Source organism: Pleurodeles waltl, chromosome 8 (genome assembly GCF_031143425.1).
Source record: "Pleurodeles waltl isolate 20211129_DDA chromosome 8, aPleWal1.hap1.20221129, whole genome shotgun sequence".
NCBI classification, from domain to species: domain Eukaryota; kingdom Metazoa; phylum Chordata; class Amphibia; order Caudata; family Salamandridae; genus Pleurodeles; species Pleurodeles waltl.
This window is the reverse complement of record NC_090447.1, coordinates 704,027,640-704,045,693: the sequence shown is the minus strand read 5'-3', so window position 1 is coordinate 704,045,693 and position 18,054 is coordinate 704,027,640.

Sequence of the window (18,054 nt, the reverse complement as noted above, 5' to 3'; positions counted from 1 at the left end):
TGCAGCGCCCCTACGAGGCAGCTAGCAGGTGAACATGCAGTTCATATGACCTCCGCTCATATTACAGCACTGTGCATTGAATGCGACATATATGTGCCAATACATGATGGTACAACGTGGGCCGGCGCAACATTCTGGGCATATAAGTACTTATTGTTCAACAAAAAGCCATTTAATGTACATAAATTGGCAGGTGCCTATCCTGCAGCACAGGACAGATGGAAGTGATACAAATCCTCCGTGTATGCTTTCATGGCGGTAGGCGGTCTCAAACGCTGTGCAACTTCTCATTGGTTAACTTTGCTGCCTATGGAGGACCGGGGCCAATGATGATCAGCGCCGGAGGTGATGGTCATGTACGCGGTGGCCGTGACAGCCATTTTCTTCTGCGTTGTCACTTGACTCCTGACACTCCTGCAAGCAACACCTCCATTACGTGAGCTGCTGTGTACTGTCTCTGGGAGCCATCATGCCACATCCTGCAGGTGGTAGGGCCCCGGCATTCACCCAAGAAGAACTGGAGAAGCTGGTCAAAGCAGTCCTACCCCTCTATGGACAGCTATATGGGGCCCCAAAAGGAGCAGGTGAGCCTGTGTCATTGTCGTGTGTGGTAGGGGCCTGTGTTGTTGTGAATGCCGTAGGCATATCTGCCACCGAGTACATGCATGCTGGGAGCATGAATATTAGGAGTTTGACCCATTATAATGGATGTGGATGGCGATGTGGTGTATCTAATGTGTGCATACCATTGCTGTCTATTTTATGTCAGTCCTAATCACTTTCTCCTCCTGTCTGTGTCTCCCATCCAGGTCAGCAGCCATCAGAAGAAAGGGATTTGATGTGCCATCACCAAGCCAGTGTGGACACTGGGGGGTCCATAGCCAGCAGAGCAGCCATTGTCAGAAGCAGTGCGAGGACCTGAGACACTGGGCCTGGAGGTCTGGCTTCCCACTTCAACCACAAGAAGGGCGTCATTGGGACAGGGTATTGCCCCGATAGGTAACTAGGCAAACATATGTCACCTTCAGAGTGTAGGGATGTCTTGGGAAATAACAATGGGCTACTGCTACATGAGATTACATGAGATTACATGAGATTACATGAGATTACATGAGGTCAGATTGTACAGCAATTGCTGCTATTGGAGATATCATTGTGTGGACCTGTCCTTACAACTATGGGCTGGTACTTGATGTGGTAAGTGCCCTGGTGGGTCCCTGAAGTACCAACATTGTATATTCATGTCCTTGCCAATTCCTCTGTTGCAATGGTGAGTCACTACCTTCTTCATGTCCATATTTGTACTTATGTACACATCTGATGTTAACTGTCCATTACAGCTTTCCAGGTGCAATAGTTATTATCAGACTTGGAGTACAATTGCAATGGCATGCCCGGCCATGAGATGTTATTGTGAGATATGCACATGTTCATATGTGTTTTGGGAAGTTAGGTGCTGACCCTTTTCAACCCTATTTCTCTCTCTCTCTTTCTCTCCCTTTGTGTGCATCAGCATCATCTGGCGAAGGAGAAAGGGCACAGGTGAGAGGGGAAGCGGCAGCCCATGGGACCCAGGAGGCTGATTAGTGAGGCCGTTGGACGGAGGGCGAAGGGAGTGCCACACAGGAGACCAGATCATCTACATCATCCTCGGAATCCTCCTCCAGTGGACACTCCCTGGTGGTGGCAGACCTATCTGGGATCACCCCAGCACCATCATTGCCTGCCAGCTCCCTTACTAGAACGGCCCTCCCTGTAGCTACATATCCAGTTGCCAGGAGGGTGGGTGTCTCCTTCGCCGCAGTGACCTCTGCCCTGCTGCCCTCAGTGAGGGAGCTATTGACCTCCTGAGGTCCATCTCTGTGTGTCAGACACCATTGTGAATGCCATCCAGGGACTGGCGACTCAAGTGCAACAGAGCAATGTGTACCTGGAAGGCATTCACACTGCCATAGCTGCCCTCCAGAGATCCTTTCAGGCTCTGGCCTCCACCCTGACGGCAGCCAGTGTTCCTTTGTCTACCATCCCCTCTTCACCTACCTCTTCCCAATCCCCTCTCCCCGTACCCATCCAGAGCACACCTTCACACATGCATACATCTACCACAACAGACACAGTTCCACATGACAAACACAAGCAACACAAGGCCACCACCAGCATACACACAGACAACACCCACCTGCAGACACAACAACATCCACTGCCTGCACAGACATCCCACCACCCCCTCTATCACAGACACTTTACCACTCACACCCACTGGCACAACATCAACACTCCCTGATCCAGCCACAACTCCCATATTACCCACAGTCACCACAATAGCTGACCCGCAGACATCCACCCCAGTCACCATATCTGCACTCACCACAACCACCGTCACCCCCACATACAGCACATCCACCATTCCTGCAGCCACCACCACAACACACAGTCACCCATACAGCATGGCAATTCCCATTACCTCCTCCCTCCCTCCTCCCAAGACACCAAAACGCCCGCACTCACCCACACAACAGACACCCAGCACACGGAAGCATTATACTCACGCACCTGCGCCCATGACACACACAGACACATCTGACAACCACTCCATTCTGTGCACTCCCAAACGCTTTTCTCATGACCGCCCTTGTGTCCCTAAGAAATGTTTCCTTTATGAGCTGACCCACCTCCTTGACTCTCTCCCACTCCGTCAGTCCCGAAGAGCCCTGTGTCGCTGCTCAAATCCAGCCCTTCCACTTCTGCCTCCCCCTGTACTCCCCTGGTGTTGCCCATGCTCTTCCCCCTGCCAAGGTGTCCACCACCTAAACCCAAAGTCCCCCCTCCCAAGGCCAAACCTAAAGACTCTCCACCAAAACCCAAGCCTACACCCCCTAAACCCAAGGCCAAATGCAAGGACACCCCTCCCAAGCCCAACCCCCCCGTCGACCACCACCCGTCACCCCTGAGGTGCCTGACTGTCCCTTAGATGCCCCAACCATGTGGAGGTAATTTTGCAGTCAGGAGTCAAATTAGGACTCTGAGATGTGCCATTTGCGTCATGGCACAGAGACACATTGGACTGGCCAATGACCTTTTGCCTGTATAGTTCTTTATTTATATTTGAGTTTGTATACATCAAGCCCTACTTGGTATTGGTATTGATGATGACTTACTTGTCCTGCCTTTCATTCAACATGTCTGATTTGTTTATGTGGGCTTTGGTTTGTGGTTGTGTGAGTTGTGTGTGTTAGTGGTGCTGGCTGTTGTGCCTGGAATTCATGTGTGTGTATGTGTATGTGTGTATGTGGGCCTGCCATTGGTCCAGCTGCTACTGATGTGTTTTATTTGTGTAATATGATTGTGTGATTCCATGCATGTGTGTAGCTCATTTGAGCATTGTACATGGTGTGAAATGCTGTGGTGGTGGTGTGTGCCATTGTGTGGTTGTTGTGTGTGCCCCCATGTATGTCGTGATGGCTATGTCATCTGCATTGTGTGGGTGTGGTGTGACATTTGGTATGTTGTGTGGGTGGTTGCTGTTGTTGATTGGTTGTGTTTTGTCTTTGTGTGTTGTTGGTATGTGTTGTCATGCGTAAATCTGCAGTGCAATGCATTGGCAAGCGTTTGTGTAGCTGCGGTTGTGATGTTGTGTGTTGTGCATGGCGTGTGTATTGTTCGTGTGTGTGTGTGTGTGTAGGTGTGTGTGTGTGTGTGTTGGTATGGTTGTGTGGTTGCGTGAGTGTGTGTCCGTCACTAGCCATCCCAGATGTGTGTGTTGTGTGTGTATTCTAATACCTTTTCCTCCGGTGTGGGCTAGGTATGTGTACTTACGGTTGTTGTCCTCTTTGCTGTCACCGTTGCTGGTTCCAAAGACACAGGGCCAGCAGGAGCTTTGGGAAGACTTCACGTTCTTGTTCCATGGCTCCTCCGGAAGTGTTTTTGTTCCTGAAGGTGAGAGTCTCTTTTTATATCATTCCTTTCCACCAGGGTTTCGGTGGCGGTGCGACTGCAGCAGAAATCCTGGTGGTGTGCAACCTTGTAATACGATCTGCAGGAACATGGTCCCCGCCCGGCCTGGAGATGCCTACTGCTGTCCGCCGCTGTCCATCCGCACTGGCTGTGCTGGTGGTGGATTGGCTGTGTTTCGTTCAGAAGACCGCCATGGTCATAATATGGCGGTCTCATCCACTGGCCCGGTGGTGGTGGGACCATCATCACCACCATGGTGATCCTCGCACAGCCAAACTTGTAATTAGGGCCTGAGTGTTGTAGATCTTAAGCCAGCAACTTTTATGATCTTACCTTATCCTGATACATAAATGGTTGTCACTACCTAAACCTACCAGTCATTCAGAAGCACTGTCCAATCAGGAATCTTCAGATTGAAATATGGCAATGTTTTTTAGTTAGCCTTTTGTGCTAGGGCAGAGTCATTACAAGTAAGGTACGACTTACATTTCACTGACATTGCTCTAACCTACAATGGCCTGTTATAATATAAAACTTTGTGAGGTAATGTTCTGCTCTAGCAATCTTTATTTTTTTGTAGGAGCCAATGAGTTTGTTAGGTTTATGTGCCTGCTGAAGAGGACTGCAAAAATCCCTAACTAGCAGTAGCGTGAATGTAAAATGACATAATACAGCATACCATGTCACGCACGGCTGCTAGAACAGACTATCGGTCTTTCAAAAATGGTTTAATATCTAAATAACCCTGCCAAAGTCAACATACTAAAGATTGTTCTCCTTGATCTAAATATTGTGGAAACCGTAATCAGGGCATACAAGGCTGAAAGCCTTTGCATTATAATTGACTTCTTTAGACATCTTCGCAGAACATCCAGTAACATTTTCTGTTTTTTTATGTATTGCAATTTAAGAACTGTGCAGTATGAATCTACTTTTTAAAATATATTGACTCCTTTAAATTTCTGTTCTATCTTTATCTCATTGATTATCATAGCAAATAAATTTCTGTTATGAGTTCCTGTGTTATTAATGTACCAAATGCAAAATATTTGGTGTACATTTGGGGTAATGTTTTTATTGGGAGAAGCGTAAGAACGCTGGATTGTAGGGATTTTATGGACCTTCACAGATTCTGTAATTTTCTTCCATAGAAATAAGGAAAATCTGCGATTTAGCCAAAGTTTGGTGTTTGCTGGGCATTCTGAGTAATAAAAGATATTGAGAGCTACACAAGCCAGACTACTAGACTACCCTAGTTGCTTTATTTTGAGAAATGTCTGGGCTTGGAAAATTTTCCTAGGTGCTGACTAAGCCGTGGCCTAAAAGCTGCAGCTACCCACATTTTCAAAATGGGTCAATTTGCATGGTAAAAACTTGATGATTTCTTATGTCTTATGGGGCTTAGGGAGCCTTTCCTTTCACAGGTAATAGCCCAGTCACACCAGCAGGGAACTGTTGCTAGCAGGACAAGTGTTGCAACACTGTATGGTAGGACATTTGTGTATCCCCACAGATTCCGTTAGCAAAATCTGGTCTCACATTGTTTTGTGGTGCAATATCAGTGCACACAGTCTGCTACACAATAACACAAATAAAAAAATACTTGGGACTCGTGGGAAGCATTTACCTCACATATTGAGTTTGATTTTGGAAAAGAAATGACATATTGAAGCTCAGTGGACCACAATGTGAAGGTAGGGTGGTGGATGTCAATGGCTCACCTTCTGCCCTTAAACAGTTAAATTCCACCAGCTCCGTGTAGCATGATGTCTGGTTCAACAAGAATTGACAACAAGTTGCATTGATATGAATGCCACATTGCACGTGCATCTTTGTTCCATGGTTGTAAGAGACACCTCCTGTTCCAGGAGGCCTCCAGAATGGTATGTTTCAGTGGTGGGGAATCAGCGAAAAGCCCAGTGGTCAAAGAAAGGTGGAAGGTGCTGCTGAGGGCCATGCACATCCAAGAGAAAGTTTCCATTGTCATACATGGTCTATGGAGAAGACTGCAAGAGAGAGTCTAACAATGTTGAGAAGTTCAGAGAAGATAGAACAGAAGCTAGAGAGAAGAGATTCTAGAACAGGAGAGAAGATTGAGAGAAAGAAAGTTAATAGAAAAATCACAAGAGGGATCAGGAGAGAAGGGAATGAGAAGATAGACACAGCAGCAAACATAAAAGGATAGTGAGGAAAACACTGAGAGAGGCAGTAAGAGCAGAGATTGTGGGTGCAGAGAGAATAAAATAGGAGGGAGAGCCTAAAGGAGCAAAACGAGAGTTAGATACGGTAAAGAAAAGATGATTGGAGATTTTAAGTGGTTGGCCAGTACACCTGGTCAAATGTGATTTCTATGGACAATTTAGCATTTCATTTTATTGTCTAAAAGGGATATTAGTGTATGATTGAAAAATCATCTTGCATAGTGGTCTTTAAAATCCTAATAACATCTAGCCATTGTTACTTGATCCACATTTTGTTTTGTAATTGCTTAAACCTGTCTTATTACGAGTTACTACATTATGCTTTCTCTTTAAATGCATATCAACCCTGTCTACATTTGCTGGTGTAGTCTTTGGAAAGTGCGACCTACTTGCTGAAAAGTCCAAGTTCTATTAAGGATGTGATTTACTTTTAATGTAATTTTAATTATGTCAGTCTCTCAACACTTTCTTAACATGAAGCTTGACGTTTGTCTGCACCTGTAGTAATATCAAACAATTACTCAACTAGTAAATATTCTACATTTCTAGTACACATGACAACATCCATGCCATCCATATTCCCCACTCAGAAAAGTGCATGCTCATCCAAGCAATGACACATAGAGGGTGCCATCTTGAGTATTCTATGCAAGATGTCTACTGCATGTGGAAGACTGGAGAATGTCTATAACTCCTGAAGTGGAGGACTCTGTAGCATCCAATGGAAAGTTCCATGGAAGCAGTATCCAAAAGAAAAGTTATCACAGAGCAGAATTCTAGATGTAAACGATTAAACCACCACTAAGACAATTAGTGGCAGTGCTCCTACCTGATCATCTATGGCTCCTCTAACTAGAGATGCATCTAGTGTTCTTAGCCAGGTATCATGCCTCAATATGCCCAGAGGGATAGGCTCACCATGCCTATCTGTCTTACTGGTAGAGGTCTAACAAAGGTCTCTTTTCAGACAACACATTTCCCATAACCTACCTGTAACTATGAGGGGTGTCTATCAATGTGAGAGCCGGGTTCAATCCCATGTAGTTTTGACTGGTGCTTTTGATCAAAAGTATTTGAACTATCATTCTTTAGTCATGCCCTTATAGTGAAATACATTGAGGGAGCTTACCAACTTCTCCTGGAAAATTGCATAAAAACTCTACTATGTTTTCACTATTGTTGTCCCCCTAAAATGTTCAAAACACATTATTTAATACTAAATTCCCCAAATGGTCCTGATGGATATGCTCCAAAATCTCTGTAAAGTTATTTTAAATTAGTAGTGATCTAATATAACACTTCAGAAGTTGGGCGGAACTAGGAAACATCATACTATACAAGAGCACATGAAATTTCCTATGAGGTAAGGTATTTCTCTTTGGTTTTATGATTTTCTGATGCAGAATGTGCCATGTAGGACATCCACTAGCAAAACGTTGAATGTGGAGGCTGTGCATTTACCACCTAAGGTGGGGGGGTAGGGCACTGAATTGAGATTTAGAAAAAAAAGATAACTTAATAAGCTTTGCACTTCACAAAGCCTAAATAGTTTACAAAATACACAAAGATGTGGCTCCGCCTACTTTACTCCTTTACACTTCTCTACTTTAAATCACATTTAATTGAAAGGATTTAATGTTGAATTGTGGAAAGTCGATTGAGTGTGCTTTAATATGTACCTAAAGGCCCACTTATTTCTTCACATAGAATCACATGGTGTGCCCCCTGAATATCGAAATCAGACTATCGATAACACAGAATATCGGGGATAGAAGATTGCATCCAAAATATCAATAGGTAAGTATAGATTTTCTATACCTTACACCACATGTATGTGCATACGCAATGTCTATAGCTTTAAAGTATGCAGATGTGGAGTTAGGAATGGTACATCTATATTATCCTATATGCACTTACCATTTGAATTTCTGTCCTCGATTATTTGTGTAATTTATTAGTACAACCAGTATTTGGGAAAGAATACACCAATAGAGCACATCTTTAATGTTTGGTCATAGCCGAGGCAATGCCCCCCCCCCCCCTTAAAAGTATGCTTCTGGCTACAGGCCTGTGCATAGGGAGCAAGCCTGACCACTACAATGGAGCTTGGGTGGTTCTTCCCTCGAGACAATATGGGAAAAAGGTAAAAAACTGTGTATTCTACAACACAATTTTTTCATAATATATTCAATTATATCAGTTTTCAAACCATAGTAAATGATGACCTTGCAGTGCACCAGGATACAGCAATCTTTATTGGGACTCTTCAATGATTCCCTCATCATCACTCTCTAATGGTGCCTCTCATTGCTCCATAGCCCCTTTCTTACATGTACTTCATTTGTATTATAGCGCCTCTTTTAAGAACGTAGGGTGTTGGAACACTTCACATCATACACAAATAGAGAGACAATGTATAGTGCGTGTGTACTTCACTCTATAGAAAATGTTACATAAGACAAAGGGGACTACAGGGTGTAGGATTCACAAGTCATCTATACTGGTAGGCATTGAGTGCTTGGTCAGTACGTAACAGTCATAAGGGTTGACTTTACTAATAGCAATGTTATTCTACCCATTCATTTTTTACTTTATTTTAATTATTACAGATCATACAATTACAGTAAAACATAGTAAAACCAATAGTTGTGATATATAAAAAGAAGAGTCATTAAAGACTGTGAAACAACATAACTTTCTAACCTGTATTTGCATGCAGCTCTTAGTTCACAACTCACTGTGCTAGATTATGTTTGTAACTTATGAACTGCACAGTAACAAAAGCATCTCTGTGATAAAAGTAGTAGTTACAGCAGGCATATTAACCCTCTGTGCTACCTTAGATGAGTCAAAGCCGCCCCTAGACAAAACTCTAATCTCTCTCTAGCAGATACATTAATCACCAGAATTATCTTGGCACTTTTTTGTTGCCTGAAAACTGTTGAATATGCAAGGAACTTTGCAGTGCATTTAAAACTGCTGCACTTCTACAAAACTGCTCCCCCAGCAACAAAAGCAGCCCCCACCCTTCCAGCCTCCCAGGGAAATGCCCGGCGAGTCTGACCTTGATTGTCAACTGCATTTGTATGACTGTCTAAACCCATGTGATGGTGCTACTGCACCTTAAGCTTTGCCTCTCTGATGACATTTCACAACACAAGCTGCACACGCATGAAGATACTACCACTCATATACATATGTTGTCAAACAACACCATTCACAGATATTTGCCCTCATACTGATGGTTACTATGGCGGTGATTCTAACCGCGGCGGGCGGCGGTCGCCGCCCGCCATGCGGTTACCGCCAAATGACCGCGTCGGCCATTCTGGCTTTCCCGCTGTGCTGGCGGGCGACCGCCAAAAGGCCGCCCACCAGCACAGCGGGAAAGACCCAGCAACGATGAAGCCGGCTCCGAATGGAGCCGGCGGAGTTGCTGGAGTGCGACGGGTGCAGTAGCACCCGTCGCGAATTTCAGTGTCTGCTAGGCAGACACTGAAATTCTTTTTGGGGCCCTCTTACGGGGGCCCCTGCAGTGCCCATGCCATTGGCATGGGCACTGCAGGGACCCCCAGGGGCCCCATGGCACCCCCTACCGTCATCCTGTTCCTGGCGGGAGACCCGCCAGGAACAGGATGGCGGTAGGGGGTGTCAAAATCCCCATGGCGGCGGAGCGCGCTCCGCCGCCATGGAGGATTCTCAAGGGCAGCGGAAAGTCGGCGGTACACCACTGACTTTCCGTTTCTGGCCGCGGCTGAACCGCCGCGGTCAGAATGCCCAGCGGTGCACCGCCAGCCTGTTGGCGGTGCTGCCGCGGTCATTCGCCCTGGCGGTTTTTACCGCCAGGGTTAGAATGACCCCCTATGTGTGCACCAAAGTGTTATTTTTCCAGTGAGCATTTCCAGGCCAGATCCTGATGAGAGTTTGGAGAGGTGTGCAGAACGGTGGGGGGAAGGGTGCATTATGTCATCTGGGTAGATTTGGGTGTAGTGCAAGAAGGCTTGAGCAGTGCCCGGTTATGTTGCAGACTAGTTGTCACTGCAGCTAACAGTATAACAGAGGATGTGTTGAATTAATACAGAACATATGGTCCTGTAAGATGTAAGAGAGGTGTGTGGGTAGCGATGTCCTATTGAGGGAGTATACAGCGTGACAAGCGAAAACAGTCAATGCGATCCAATTATTACACAGAGGTATGATATTGCACCTAAGTGCCCTACTTTTACCATGAACCATTGGTGTGGTAAGGGCGAATGCACCTTGCCTATCTGAGTAATTAGAGAGCTATGTGCTTGGCGCTGTCCTACGTAGATACATATATGACAGGATCGAGGGTCATGGATTTTTTGAGACTGCATGGCAGAGGGCTTGTCAGTGAAGATTAGGATGTCGGTGTTGCAGAAATTTTGAACTAAACTAGACCTGAAAAATATCCATTTAAGTAAAGTGCAAGTGAATGAGCATAGATGTAGATGTACCTGCATAAATATTCATGCAGAGCATGCATGAATGCACATAAGTATCCTTGCACACTTTTAGCAAGGATACATATGGGGATCAAACAAGTTCTTCCTGAGCAAGCCTGAGTGGTTGGGCATCCATAGGTCTGTATGAATCGGTATCACAATTCATACAACTATATAGGAGCAAGCATGCATCATTTGAATTGATGCATATGCACTCCAAGCAAGCAGTGTGTCTATATCTTTAGCTGGCTGGTATTGTGCATCAACTCATGCAAGCGATGTTCAAGCAATGCGCATTTATATATCCTTCCATAGTGTGAAGTCATGTGTATGCACAGATATAGGAACAGAAGGTGTTCACACATGGAGTACATGTAGATCATAGGAAATATTATACATAAAGGTGAGGGCACAGATGTCGTGTGAATTCATAAATTGGTGTCCAGGTAAATGTTAACACTTTAGCTTGTTAACATAGATACTGGCTGGATAGGGGGCACTTATCTATGGAACTAAAATCTCTAAAAAAATAATAATTCCGAGGTATGCATGAATAGGCCCAGAATTAAGTGGGTATTGTAGTCTATGATTCCGAACTTTCATTTTTCCCACAGTTAAAGCTGTATTGTCCAGGTGGGATGCTACTCTGAAACCTTTAAGGAGAATGTGACATCGAGTTCTTGAGGACACCTGAAAGACATTTTTTCCCTTTTTAGTGACTTCTGAACTGTGCTACGTCAACAGTTTATATTTGGGGCTGCCTGCCTATTTATCACGGCACCTGCAGACGATGCAAAATGCAGCAGCTCACCTGATTCTTATATCTAAGAAAAAGATTCCAGGTGTATGTACTCTCAACCTAGATCACTGAGATCTGGTTGCATGATGGAACCACGCATGCAGCAACCACGCATGTCTGAACGACATGGTCAGAACAACGACGTGTTGTATTCACGCATGCCTTTACCATGTATGCCTTTACAATGATTTTTCATTGTAAAGGCATGCCTAGTAAATGTATGTGTGGAAACGGCATGCATGGTTGTCACGTGCCCCCCCACCTTAAAAACAGAAGTACCTCGACCCCCCATCCTTAAAAATTATCCCGATACCCCACCTACCCTGAGCCCTAAAACCGACCTCCACCCCAAAAAGAAAACAACCCAATGCCTTAAAAAAAATTACCCTAACCCCCCACCCAGCCCCTAAAAACAGAAGTACCGCGACCCCCCACCTTTAAAAACTACCCCGATACCCCCTTCCACCCTGAGCCCTAAAACCGATCCCAACTCCCCAAAAATAAAACCACCCAATCCCTAAAAACAAAACTACCCCACCCCCCACCCCACCCTTAATAACCCGACCCTCACCTAACCTAAATACACAATTTCTCCCACCCCTAAAAACCCGCCCCCTGCCCTAAATACAAAACTACCCTGACCCCAAACCCATACCCCTAATAACCCATCCCCACCCGCCCTAAATGCAAAATTACCCCAACCCCGCCCCTAAAAACCTGACCCCCCCACTTGCCCTGAATACAAAATTACCCCAACCTCCCACCCCACCCCTAAAAACCCCAAAACCCCACTTGCCCAAAATACAAAATGACATCGACTCCCAGTCCTAAAATCCTGCACCCCGCCCTAAATACAAAATTACCCCAACCACCCACCCCTAATAACCCGCCCCCCACCCTAAATACAAAAGTACTCCAACCCCCCCACCCCGCTCCTAAAAACCCAACCCCCACCTGCCCTAAATACAAATTTACCCCGACCCCAACCTGCCCTAAAAACATAACTATCCCAACCCCTAAATACAAAATGACCCTGACCCCCCACCCTGCCCCTAAAAACCCAACGCCCCACCTACCCTAAATACAAAATTACCCCAACCCGCCCCTAAAATCCCGACCCACTAAATATAAAATTACCCCAACCCCACACCTCAGCCCCTAAAAACGAAAGAACCCCGACCTCCATCCTCGCCCTAAACATCATAGTACCGACACTCCCACCCCTGCCCCTCAAAAAAAAAAATAACCACCCCAACCCCTTCACCCCCTGCCCTAACCCTAAAAACTACCCACAACCCTGACCCAGCCCCACTTACCTGACCGCGTCCTCTCTTGATGGAGCTTCCTTTTTCTCTGACTTAACCACACATGTGTGTTGTTCAGCACATATGTGGTTAAGGCAGAGAAAAAGGCCTGCGTTGTTCAGGCAAGCGTCATGCCACTTGCGTAAACAATGCAGGCGTGGTTCTGGACTCGCTGTTCTGGATCTTTCCCTGAGATCTAGGTGCCAAAAATGTCTTCAGATTACTTGGGTGCATAAAGCAAGAAGGGACAGAAGAGTTGTTGTGCACCTTATGGCTAAGCTATAGAATGCCCATCCTGTTAGCCTTTGGATACCGTCCCAAGAATCTATTTTCAGGAAAATTTGAAAACGTTAATTTTGAACTCTTCCCTCGAACTTCTTATCTGTGTTGGCGTTTTGCTATTAGCACCGGGATGCTCCTTCGGAAGCAGCTGTGTGTGTGACAAACTGTTTTTATTGTATTTTATGCAAACATGAATGTATGCAAGGAATATGCATACTTGCTTATTCAGCTGTTGAGATATGTCCAACAAATGGTCTCAGTCAGTCAGTCAAATAACTTTATTTCGCCTACAAGAACCACAAAAGCACAGCAACAATAAATAATTACACATGATTAAATAAAATATATACATTACATGTGTTTGGGTAAAATTATATAATTAAATACTGTTAGAAATGGGTTTTTTGGTTGGCAGTCAGGTTACCCTCTGTCCAAGCAAGAACCCTCACTATAGTCAGGGTAAGTCACACACAATCCAAGATTATCCTGTGCCCACCCTCTGGTAGCTGGCACGAGCAGTCAGGCTTAACTTAGAAGGCAATGTGTAAAGTATTTGTGCAATAAATCATACAATAACACAATATAGCACCACAAAGATACACCACACAGTGTTTAGAAAAATATATAATATTTATCAGGATAATTTGTAGGTCAAAACGAATAAAGATGCAATGTGAAATTGTAGGGATATCACTGGAAAGTGATATCAAGTGTCTTAAGTCTTTAAAAATCAATCAAAGTCTCTTTCAAGCACAAAGTACCTGGTTTGGAGTGAAAAATCTCTGCAAAGGGCCGCAGGAGAAGAGATACGTGGAAAAAGGAGGTGCGCGTCGATTTCTCCCCATTACACACGGACTTGCGTTGTTATTTTTCACGCAGGGAAGTCGTGCGCCATTTTCTGGTGTGCAGACAGTCTCTTTCTATGGGTCACGGGGATTACCAGATGTCCCGGGTCTGTGCGTGGATTCTCCTGCTTGGTTTCTGGCTGCGTCTCGTTCCGTGGGGCTGTGCGTCGAAGTTTCGCTCCCACAGCAGGCGTCACGTTGATTCTCCCTCTGGAAGTCGGGCGGCGTTGTCCTTGCAAGGCTGTGCGTTGAAGTTCCGGCTGCCCCGAAGGCGTTGCGTCGGTCAGCGTCGGTGTGCAGCATTTTTCTCGCCGCGGAACAAGCTGTGCGCCTAAATTTTCGGCGCACGAAGAGTCCAAATGAAAAAGAGAAGTCTTTTTGGTCTTGAGACTTCAGGGAACAGGAGACAAGCTCTATCCAAGCCCTTGGAGAGCACTTTTACAGCCAGATAAGGGTTCAGCAAGGCAGCAGGGCAACAGCAAGGCAGCAGTCCTTTGTAGAAAGCAGTCAGGTGAGTCCTTTAGTCAGCCAGGCAGTTCTGATCAGGTATGATTCAAGGTTACCATGTTTAAAGGGAGAGAGCATATGCACTTTAGCACTGGTTAGCAGTGATAAAGTGCGCAGAGTCTAAAAGCCAGCAAAAACAGTGCCCAAAAAGTGGAGGGAGGCAGGCAAACAGTTAGGGGTGACCACCCTAAGGCTGTCAGGTCTAACAAATACAAATTGAATACGCTCCCAGAGTGAGTCTGTACATTCTTGCTAAAACCATTATACAGATAAAAGTTTCCGTCTGACAATCCAATTTGCCCCAAGGAAATTGGCAACAGCAATCACTAGCATAGGCCGAGTGCCTGATCTAAGGATTCGAAGAGCTAAGTCGGACCTGCGAACTCCCAGCAGTTTACAAGCCGGGGCCAACCATTTCCTGTGTGAAGCAGTGTATGCAGGGCAGACAAATAGGACGTGAGGGAGGTTTTCAATGGGCAGATTGTTGTTCCGTCATGTGACCAGTGACTAGTAAATAGTCTTAATGGCAGGGTGCCATACGGAACTGAAAGTACAACTTCCTCTCTCTTGGCACCGTGATTATGTCCCAGAAAGCCTCATATTTGCATGTCTCTTTTAGGTTGGTGAAGTCACGTGATAGTGTAAAGTGAAGAGCAACCCTCGTGTCTTCAGAGTCTACCATGTGCCAGTGCAGTTTTTTAAAATCACTTTTTGAAGGGAAAGAAGTAGTGGTCGGGGAATCCCACATTTCTCTAAGCCCAAGACAGTAAAGTACCCCCTTGATGTGTCTGAACCAGGGGATAGTATGAGAGTGGTCAGCTTCTAAGATCACCTGCATGGCTGTAGTAAAGGAGGCGAGCTCCGGAGTGGTCCAAAGACGCCGCCAATACAAGAGGGGACGTAGACGGGCTTTGTGGTCAATGCGTTTCATGCCTAGGTCTTTAAAAAGAGGAATCAGTGGAGTACTTTATGGGAGGAACACTAAATTCATAAGACACCTTTATTTCTTGGGCTTTGGCATAGCCCCAAAGTTCAGCCCCAAAGAGGGCTGAACTTACTGCCTTGGTTTCATATTTCCGGATTGCGGGCATATTGGTTTGGTATATGAAAGGTTAAAGTCCTTTATTAAAACCCCTGTTGTTTCCTTTAACTTCAGTGCTTGTGTTGCAATATGTGATTTCCAAAGCATTTTTTCAATTACCATTATGCCCAGGTGTCAACCTTTTCAAGTGAGCTCTCTCTCGAGTGAACTTTCCTCTAAATGATCTGTGTAGATTAAGTGCCATCAGTTTCATTTTGGAGACATTGATTTCAAGTCCCCGTGTGGAGCAAAATTCCTCAAAACACGTGAGGAGTTTACATAATCCACTTGGGGTCTTGGATATCAGCAATGTATCATCTGCAAAGAGCAGAACCGGAATTTTCTGTGTGCCTAATGATGGTGCATCAGCCTCCAGTCTGAGTAAAGAGGGGGCGATATCATTTATGTACAGGGAGAACAGGATGGGGACAAACAAATGGTCTGTTAATGCAGTGATGTGGACCAGTATCCTTCCACCAATAAGTAATTGAGTAAGCACCCCACATAACTTAAATAGACAATCACCAAAATCACAATTACCTTCCTGCACTCATTTTGCACTACTGTCTACTACCCCTCAATAAGCCTCCAGCTAATGTACTCTTCTTTTAATCTTGTATTTTACCCCCTTCTTTCTTCTTTCACGTTCCTTTCTTTCCTTCTCATCCTACACACACTGAATTAACATTTCAGTGTTGCATGCCTTACACAAGCAACCAGAGTACATCACATTCCCATCGTCCCTATAACCCCTTTCTTGTCTGCCTGTTCATTTTCCAATCAGTGATTTCAAGTGGCCTTATAGCAGTGTAAGTGGTGTAGCACGTTGCAAATTGTAGTTGATTTAGGAGCTGTATATATTGCATCCCTTCAACTTAAAACAAAATTTGCCCTGCAAAAAACTTACTCCAGAGGAATGCTGGCCTCCATCCAATGTGATTGCTCTATTACTTGAAACATGACCATTTAAACTGTAAAATAAGAACTCCATCCAACCATCCATCCATCTGTTCAGTCACCCATTCTTCAAACCAAGCTCACGTGGGTCTGCCCAGTCATTTACTCATCCATCCATGCATTCATTCTTCAGTGCACTCACCCATTAACCCATCCACGCAGTCAGTTATTCAACCGAATCATTCATCCATCCACCCTTTAAATCCATCCATCTATCCACCCGTTCTTTCAAGAGATCTAGGAAGCTCTTGGTAGAAGTATAAAGGTTTGCACACAGCCCCATCTACAGGTTGTCACCCTGTACCTTTTATCCTATGTGTTTGTGCCCTATTTCGAAAGTCAGTTTTTTGGGAGTGTAGTATACTTTTCAGTCATAATTTCACCAGAGGTCCTGCAAAATATCCCTAAAGCAACTGCTCAGCACGTTGTTCAGCAGGCGAACATTCAACTTAACAAACGTACATTACAGCACATTCATGTAAAATCGGCCTTTAAATTTGCCAGTGTGGGTTTCTGTTTTGGTTTAAGCTGTGGTTATAAGTGAATCCTTCTCTGAATTTCTTTGCATTTTGGATCATCATTACTTCATCATGAATACCCAGTGTGCTGTGGTTTCAGAAGACGTAAATTAGAAAATTCAGATGGTCTGAGTCCCAGATGTGACTAGAATGTGGCTCAGTGGGGTTTGCAAATTTCCTGGGTATGTGTGTCAGGTGTTCAGAATAGGATTTTAAAATAAAGACGTGGGACGATGGAAAAACAACTTTTAAAGCATCATCATAGAACTAGATTCATTAAGTGATCCTTATAGTCAGCCTAAACATTGTGTGTGTGCATAACACCTTTGATCTTTTCTTTCTAACCCTTCATTTGATTCAATTGTTTATTTTTTCCCTTCAAGCGTAGTGTAGTATCTTAAAATGCCAGAAGATTTTTCAGATTTGAAACCTAGTTGATAGGATTTCGGTTCGGCCGTCATAAAATACACGAGGCATTTCGATACTTGTACTGGGTAGAAGAGACTTGAGAGCACCAGCATTATCTATGGTGTTAAATTATGGAACTTTGTAACATTTTTACCTTGATATTCACTGGGTGACAGTATGCTTTAAGGTGGATTTTGGACCCTAATTGAAGCCAACAATTGCGAACATATTTCACCAGATGCTCATGTTGACTGTGGATCAGTGGAGTACCAGTGGAGAATCCACAAGCCAGTTGTGCACCCATTTTAGCGATCCAACCATCTTCTGGAACTTTAGATGATCTCATTAGTCACATCCTTATAGCAGACAAACTAGGGAAGACTCATAAGAATAAGGTGAGGCATTATAAATGCCAGCCACTATGCATTGAGAAGGCCATTGGTAGCATGGTGTGTGGTGCAAATGGTACATCGAGGATGCAGCATTGTACCCCAAAGCATTACCAGATACTGTAAAGGCCAACTGGACCTCACTAGCCACTGCTAGACTGCAGGGATGCTGGTTGCTTGGCGTGCACACCATGGTTAGTTCAAATCTGAGACTGTTGAAAAACATGGAGCTGTTCCATTGTAGGAAAAATGCAAGGGTTGTTTGAGGCAAGGGTTAATATTCATGCTGCCGTATTTGTCAGGCTCCTACGATAACTAGCTAGCGCTTGCAAACACAGCATGG